Source organism: Microcebus murinus, chromosome 9, assembly GCF_040939455.1.
Source record: "Microcebus murinus isolate Inina chromosome 9, M.murinus_Inina_mat1.0, whole genome shotgun sequence".
NCBI lineage: Eukaryota > Metazoa > Chordata > Mammalia > Primates > Cheirogaleidae > Microcebus > Microcebus murinus.
Window position 1 is genome coordinate 56,814,576 of NC_134112.1, and position 7,535 is coordinate 56,822,110.

At 32.7% G+C, this 7,535-nt stretch overlaps 1 long non-coding RNA gene across 1 annotated transcript in view; it reads right to left on the reverse strand.

The window, feature by feature from the left end:
* Positions 1-7,282, reverse strand: part of LOC105879341 (uncharacterized) — a 98,241-nt gene extending 90,959 nt beyond the window's left edge. Inside the window, exons 1-2 of the long non-coding RNA XR_001157719.2 lie at positions 7,115-7,282; positions 5,458-5,546 (exon numbers count right to left, since the gene is read on the reverse strand). This is a non-coding gene — a long non-coding RNA (uncharacterized LOC105879341). The remainder of the gene's footprint in view (positions 1-5,457; positions 5,547-7,114) is intronic.
* Positions 7,283-7,535: the final 253 nt, after the last annotated feature.

Genomic DNA, 7,535 nt, shown 5'->3' on the forward strand with positions numbered 1-7,535 from the left:
TCAGAGTGCTTATTATCATTAGTGAGTTCTGAGATAAAACTGAAGAATGTCAATAGGCAGAAATTAATAAAGACCTGCATAGATTTCAGAGGCTTTATTAATGCATGGTTCTTCAGAGATTAAAAAAAAATACAAGGCATAATATGAGTCCCTGCCATGACTTATGATTCATGTAATGGCTGCTTTAGTTGAACCTATTGACTTGGCTAGAATTTAGTATCATTGTAACTTTGCAGCAGCATAAAAAGTGATTGCTCATGTCTTAGGAATGTTGTATTATGGAACAAGTGAATATATTTTTAGAACATAATGCTGCAATTCAATGTCATTTGAAAATCCAGCTTATAAAAACCACAAAGCTAGAAATTGAAGGAAAATATCACATTGAGTTTCTTAGAGAAATATGAAAAAAACATTATTATAACATGCATATTATTATTGACAATAATATGCCTGCTCTTGTCATAGGTAATATTTGTATTAGCATGGCCTCATGCTATGACAGCAAACATTTCAAGCAAACAGATAACTTACTCAGAATCTGGCCCAATAACATCTAAGATAGAAGGAAACAAGTTTATTCCTAATAGGCACAATCCATCCTTAAATCACAGAAATTATATATTTTCTATTTTTTTGTATAATTCCTTTTAGATATTTACTTCTTTTAGATAATGTAAGAAATTCTATATTTTTTTCATGGAAATTATACTGGGTCAGGAGTTAGAATCTTGTCTCAGATCTGCTATGTTTTTGGGGAAAATCATTTTGCTTCTCTTGGCCTGCCTTAGTCTTCTGTAAGCTGGAAACCATAAATTTATTCAGTTTTTATTCCTTCCCAAGCTAGCTGTCCATCAACAACAGCAATATTTAAGGAATTTCTTAAACACTCTGATTCTTGGATTTTAATCAGTTTTAGGCAAATCCTAGAGACCTACATTCTTTTTTAACCCTCCCCCAGGGGATGCTGACCCATAAACAGGTTTATAAATCAATAAGCCACATGATTTCAAAGGTCTTTTATAATCTCATAAAATATACTTGTTTGATGAAGGTTACAATTCAAGGCACACTCATCCCAGAATTTTAAAAGACTTTCATTGCATTTAAGTTAACTTTAACATTGCAATGAACTGAAGGTGTTCAGTTTTACAAAATAGTTCAGGGTCACTATTACGAACACAAACATCACTGTAGGTACACACCGGGGGCCAATTAGCAGACATGCTTATGACATGAAAGAAGGCTTTTGCAGCTAATTCGTACTGGGTGAGAGAAAGGGGGGTGCCAGAGGCATGGGAATGCCACTTTAATAAAAACCACATGGTCATTAAGAGTCCTATGTTTTTTAAAAAAATTCATTAAAATATACTGTTTCAATAAAATAAATTTTGTCCTTATAAACTGAGACTGAACCCATCATAAGTATGTAAAACATGGTGTAATTAATGTGTGGGGTTATTTGGCATAAACAAACTGATAGAATATTGAAATTGTTTAAGAAAGTAATTTAAAAATAACAAATAATAAACCGATGGCATTAATGGTATTAGGAGACTGAGCCAATTGTCTCTTGAGACTAGTCCTAGCTGCATTACCAAGAGCAACTTTCCTATTCATGAGGATGAGGGAATATTCACTGAATTCTTCTAAAAGCAGTGTCGTATCATTCACATATATTTTATAGGAAAGTTCAAACATAACTTTCACATCATCAAAGTAATTATTCAATCTGCCAGGCTACTGCCTGCCAACTCTGGTTCTTATGGGATTTTTAAATGTGAATCATGTATCATAACTGCAAGTCCACATTAAAGTTCTGCCAGAGCCTGGCATCAGCCTCTGCACAGATAATCAAAACCAAGTAGTTAGGCAATGGAAACATCAACACTACATTATTCTTGGCTTATTTATTCATAAGGTAGCAAAGCAGTGGAATAGCTGTGCTAGAAGCCTACTACTTTCTCCTCATGTAAAATGTTGGCCTAAGAGATCCATAGAACTTGTTAAAAACAAAGGTAGCAAGATTTAAAATAATAAAACCAATAAGCTTTTAATTTTTCCTTGCCTATTTTCTCATTTTTCTTCCCCAAAATTTGAATTATATGTTTTATAAAATTTAGTTGCAATTTGACTTAAACTTAATCACTTTGAACATTGTACAAAAGAGAAGGGATATTGTCTGGGATCAAAATTTATCTGAGAAGTGGTATCTTCAGGACCCAGAATGTTGGTGGTGACAGTAGTGACTGTTAGAGACCCTCAAGGGAGAGTAAAACCGAAGGAAAAGCATCATATTTGGATGTTTTTCATTAGATTCTCAATTGCAGTGCTCAAATGTTGAAAATTCTGCATTTGCTTTACCAAGAAAAATATTTATTTAGGCAATAGTTATTTTTAAAAGTGAGAGAAACTATCAGAGAGGTTAGCAGAAAAGTAAGTTAAAAATAAAGGAAACAGAGACTGATATAGCTGATTTGAATTTAGAAAGATCACCCTGGGGGCAATGTAAAGAAAGAATTGGAGAAAAGTGGGAATTGAAGGTCAGAGGCTTTGTGATTAAGTTACACTTGCACTAAGTCAGTGATGGTAGAAAGAAAAGATTGACTTAGAGGGATTTTAAGGAGGTATAAGCAATTGCTAACCAAATATATTTGGGGTAAAGAAGAGTGTTTTCTAAGCTTTTGACTTGGAAAGATAAGTAGATGGTGGCGCAGTTGCCCAAGAGAAAAAAAAAAAAAACAGGAGGAACAGAAGGAGGAAATTTTGGTAAGATGATCAGTTTGTGTTAAAGTTTGAATTGCCTATGGCAAATGCTTGTGAAAATATTTAATAGTCAGTTGCATATGTGATTAGATATATCTATGTGTGTGTACATATATACATATATATACCCATGTTTATGTGCATTTATATACATACACACACACATGCTAGAGATAGATTTTTGGAAACATCAGCATAGTTAATAGAGTGGCCAACATATTTACCAAGAAAGGGTCTGCTAGCATTGACAGCAGTAATGGTTTACAAAGATAATTGGAAACCTTGGTAAAAGATATAGCAATTTAATGGTAAGGGAAAAAAATTGAATTTTAGAGTTGAAAAATAAATTATAAATGAGGAATTGGAGACAACAAATGGAAGCTACTCTTCTTAGAAAATCTGGTAGAAAAGAAAGTGACAGAAATGTAAAATCAAAAACAGCAGTTTGATATAAGAATCTTACGTATATTTATAGACTTGAAGAGAAAATAATAGAAATGGTATGTTTGAAGACAGAGGTGTTTGAAGACAGAGGAGAAAAAGAATGAAATATGAGGCAACATTTGAGATAGGAAGAAAAGGCATTCAAGCTCGGAATACAATAGGTTTGGACAAGAGGATAGGTGCCTCCTTAAGTGTGGTCAAGCTAAAAAAAGGCAAGAATGGAAAGGGATACCAGGAAATTTTTTCAGAGATGGGGAAAGAGGCAGAAAGTCTTAACTTTTATTTTTAAATAAAATTTTAATTTGTATCATTGAAATAATACATATCCATAGTAAATATTTTTAAATACAAAACATTTTAAAAGAAAAATATAGCATTCTTCTGAATGTAAATATCATTGTCCCTTCCCCTTGTCTCCTCTTGCAAGTGGTTCATTTGAATTGCAATATTTTATAATTCTTCATGCACTGAGAATCACAAATGCCATTAACTATGCTTTATTTTCAGCTCAGTTGTTTCTTCCTTTTATGCTGAACAGTTTAACTCTCCAATGTTTTCAATTATTTATCATCTGCATCACTGCATTTTTTAATTTTCCAAACATTTCTTTTAAATATCTTATTTATTTCACTAAAGTTATATGAAAGCAAGAGCTACATGCCACTCATCTTTAGAATTCAACAACACAAATTCAGAGCTTTAAACTTTGTAGACCAGCATTGTCCAATGTAACTTTCTGTGATGATAGAAATGTTTCCCTGTGATATCCAGTACAGTAGCTATTAGCTGCTGTGGTTGTCAAGCATTTGAAATGTAAAAAATTTAACTCTTAACTTTTTTATTGTATGATTCCATTTTTTAATATTTTTATTTTTAATTATTATGGGTACATAATAGTTGTATATTTTATAGGGTCCAAGTGATGTTTTGATACAGGCAGACATACAATGTGAATTAATCAAATCAAGGTAATTGGGGTATCCATCACCTTAGGCATTTGTGGGAACTAAATATTAAAAACAATTGATCTTATGGAGACACAGTAGAATGATGGCTACCAGAGGCTGGGAAAAGTAGACGGGAAGGTGGGATAAAGTGGAGATGGTTAATGGGCATAAATATATAGTTAGATAGTTAAATAGATAGAATAATATTTGATAGCACAACAAAGTGATTATAATCAACAATAAGTGAGGGTAAACTTTAAAATAACTAAAAGAGTGGAATTGGAATGTTCCTAACACAAAGAAATGATAGCTCTTAATTTTAATTAGAGTGTTAATTAATTTAATTAAAATGTGGATAGAGCCTACTGAATTGAACAGTACAGTTCTACACAATCACTATAGTGGTTAAAAAATTATTTTTTAGTTGGCTTTTTGGTTGGTTGATATTTTTATTCCCTTTTTTCCTTCTTATATTTGTTTTTCAAGGCTTACAATAAACTAGAAGGAGCAAATTAGGGGACAGATGACAAAAGGAGGAGAAAGAAAAAGGTTAAAGTTGATTAAGGTACTAAAAATGTTTCAGTCTTATTTAGTATGTGGTCAAACAATCCAAATCTCTCAACTGATGTTCACAAGGACAGTCCTGAGACATCTAAAGGCTGGATGAGTGCCAAGAATCCTGTATAAGTTCTATCAGACTTAATTTATATAACAATTACAGGAAATATATCTCATTATTCCTATGTCACAGCCTAAAACCAAAACCAAAAAAAAAAAAAAAAAAATACAAAAAACCCAATACTCAGAAATTTTAACAACTTTACCAAAAGTGGCTAAATGGTCAAACTAGAATTCTAACCCTAATCAATGTCAAAGCTCATGATCTTTGCTCTCAATATGATGCCCAAATTGTATTCATCACACTCTGTAAGAACAAACACATTCTCACACACAATATTTTAGAAAAATATGCTATATAATATTTAAAACATGAGCAAATCCTGTAGCAAGTAAAGGGATAAATCCTTAACTAATTAAAAAATATTTGTTCTCCAAATGACTCATGGCCTAATGATTCTGGACAGACAAGATGATACCATATTCTTTTTTATAAGTCAGTACAAGTATAATAAAATATTTAAACCCTAAAAATTTTCTTATATGACATACATTTAATATATCATTTTCTCAAATTAATTTGCTACATTTTAAGAGAAAAACAAAATTAATGGATTTCAAAGATATTAATAAATTATTTTTCATTACCTCCAGAGAACAAAATTATAAAACTTACTCTTACCTTTTTGTCTGCTGTAAATCTATGGTACATTCCTGCTGTTCTCATAACAAACTTCTCTACAATTTCTTCGATTGTTTAGGTCCCAAATGCTATATTAAAAATAGACACATTTGTTTTATATTTTCAAAGTATTCTTAATCTTTAATTAAGAAATACATTGAAATTCTATTGTCAATGTATCCACAGGCTCAAAGAAATGTGATGGTTTTAAGACGTAGAGCCTATGGTCGAAAGGGTATACTTACTGCTTCCAAATGTCTATAAATAAACTATGGTTTCTTAAAAGGACCATGAATTGAAACTTTGTTTTTATTAATTATCTAATTTTTTTAGTTAAAGGCTATCTTTGTTAGGAATGGAATCTATGTAATCATGTAAATATTTTTCAAACATTATCTTATGATAACATTTGTTTATACTAGGTTTTTATTTGCTTTCGATTGCCTCTCATTCTTTTTACTTTCATTCCATATTCTTCTTCTGAATTATAATTGTATATTCTATTCTGGGTGAAAGACTCTCATATTCCTCCAAAACGTGGCTGGTAAACAAAAGCATGTAAGAGTATACAGAAAAGGGAACCTCAGATCGCTTTCATCTGTGACTTTTAAAGTTATCCTTGGCTTTACTAAACTGTGGGTTGTTATGGTTGTTATTGTCTCAGCTAAACATAGACCCTAATTTAGATAATCATAGGATAAAACCCAAAGTGACGTACTGTTTCAAATAAAATACTGATACCCCTTCATATAGACTAGGGTGGCAGAGACACACTGCATTTAACATTCAACCAGTTGTCTGGGTATTGAACTCTGTTATTTCAGTAGTTAGTACAAACGTAACCAGAGAGAATCAAATCAGAAGGAAAACAACAAAAATTTTTTTTGTATTTTTTCAAGCAAAAATGCCTTATTAGGGAAAAAATAACTTTTACTGAACACATCAATGTAATCAAGAATATGTGACATGTCATTTACCTAAAAGAATCATGTTGCTGAATTTAACATTTTTTAGCCCAACTCAACAGGTTTGATTCAGTTCACATTTATTCAACGTTTTCTATAGATGAAAGGTTTGTGTAAGTGATTTATTATAATAAAATGTGTTATATACTACTATAGCCTCATTCTTGCTTCAATGATAAAATAAAAACAAAAGACAATAGCAGAAGAATCTAAACAACACCATGGTCTTGAAGCAATCTTTTTCAGATGGAAAAAACCCTAAATGACTGCCCACACCACCTGATAACTCCACACTGCTGAACTACACAATAATTAGGACTAAACAAGCTATATAAAAATAGAGTTTCCATAGGCTTTATCACTGCAATTATATTAGGCAGCATTTTCATAAATGTTAACTACAGTACTAGAAAATTAAAGTGTTGGGTGTAATTCCAAATAAGTCACTGACCAACCAGGCAAAAACAACTTTGTCTTTCCACAAAATAGCTTTCTGGCTCACTAGTTATTGAGCCCCTAGGTAAACGTACACTGAGTCATTAGCAAGTACCAGGAGCTCTTAACTGAACCTGGGGAATACACAAATATGAATTCAAAGCAATTTAGCTGACAGAATTCAGTATAGAATTGTGGACTGTAGGCGCTCCAAGCAATAATGGATAGTGTAGGGCCCCTGTCCAGAAGCACCTTACCTGCTGCCGCACCGCTCTCCCAGCTACTTTGAGAGTTGACAGTGTGTCACAGCTACCACTTCCTTGAAAAACTTCCCTCCAACAAAGGTTGACTAGCACTAAGGTACCAGAGGCTGACCCCTTGCTTCAAGGACGGAGTAACTCTACGGCGCAATTCCTGCTCCCTAGTGCCCGAGCAATCAGAGTGAAGAACATCTCCAGCTGAGACAAAGTTCTCGATCAGCTTTTTCTCTTTGCCCTTTCCTACATTTCTCCTGTTGACCTGAGATCACTTTCCAAATAAATCACATTCACTACATCCCTGTCTCATGTTTTGCTTCCAAGGAACTCTCACCTAAGACACGTAGGTACCATTAAAATTTTAAGCTGGCTGGAAAAAAAGGAAGGAAGGAAAAGAGAACGGAGAGGAAGAAAGAAAAAG